Below are 744 nucleotides of genomic sequence, written 5' to 3'. Positions count from 1 at the left end.
TGAGTCTTTCCTATTTTGGGGGATCCTCCTCCTACTCATTCTGTTGAGGGGTGTTTGAGGGAATGTATAGAGTCCAAATTATTGACCAGAACCCAAGCAAGATGCACCTGTTTTCTAGGGACCTTAGGGTTGCTGGCCTCTTGTTTTCCCAGCCTGTTCTGGGGGCGCGGCCTGCCACACTGTTACTCAGGCAACCCTGTTTGGGCAGAGTTGCCCTGCCCCCTGTGGTGGGGGATGGGCTCAGTGAAAACCAGGTTTTTGGGGCTTTTGTTCTCTGGCGGCTTTCCCTGGTGGCTTTCTGCATCTCTTCTGAGAGTCAGAGCAGAAGAGACCGTTTCCAACTCTGCCTCAGAACAGAGAGATTACAGTCTGTTCTTCAGTGAGTGCTCCAGGCCACACCATCTCCGTTTGTATCTGTGCTGGTATAAACTGCAGCGTCATGGGTTGTGCGCACCTCCACAGTGCTTCCAATCCTCACCTCCAGGTCTAGGCTCGTCTCTGCCCTTTGTGCTTCTAAAACTGCCAACCTCCCCAAGTTCACATGTGTGGCCCCGCCGCTCTGGTTTTCCTTCCGGGGGGCTGCCCTAAAGTCCTTTCCCCACTGCTACTGGTTTGTGAGTCTGTGCCCCGTTCCCAGCGCACAAGGCTGTTGCTCACTGGCAGTGTAGGATCCCCACGGCCAGGCTCCCTCCCACTGCCGTTTATCCTCCGATATCTGCCCACAGAATCACGGCTCCCCGCTTC

The sequence above is a fragment of the Phoca vitulina genome, unplaced genomic scaffold (genome assembly GCF_004348235.1).
Source record: "Phoca vitulina isolate PV1807 unplaced genomic scaffold, GSC_HSeal_1.0 scaffold6, whole genome shotgun sequence".
Classification (NCBI taxonomy): domain Eukaryota; kingdom Metazoa; phylum Chordata; class Mammalia; order Carnivora; family Phocidae; genus Phoca; species Phoca vitulina.
Note: the sequence above shows the minus strand (reverse complement) of the source record.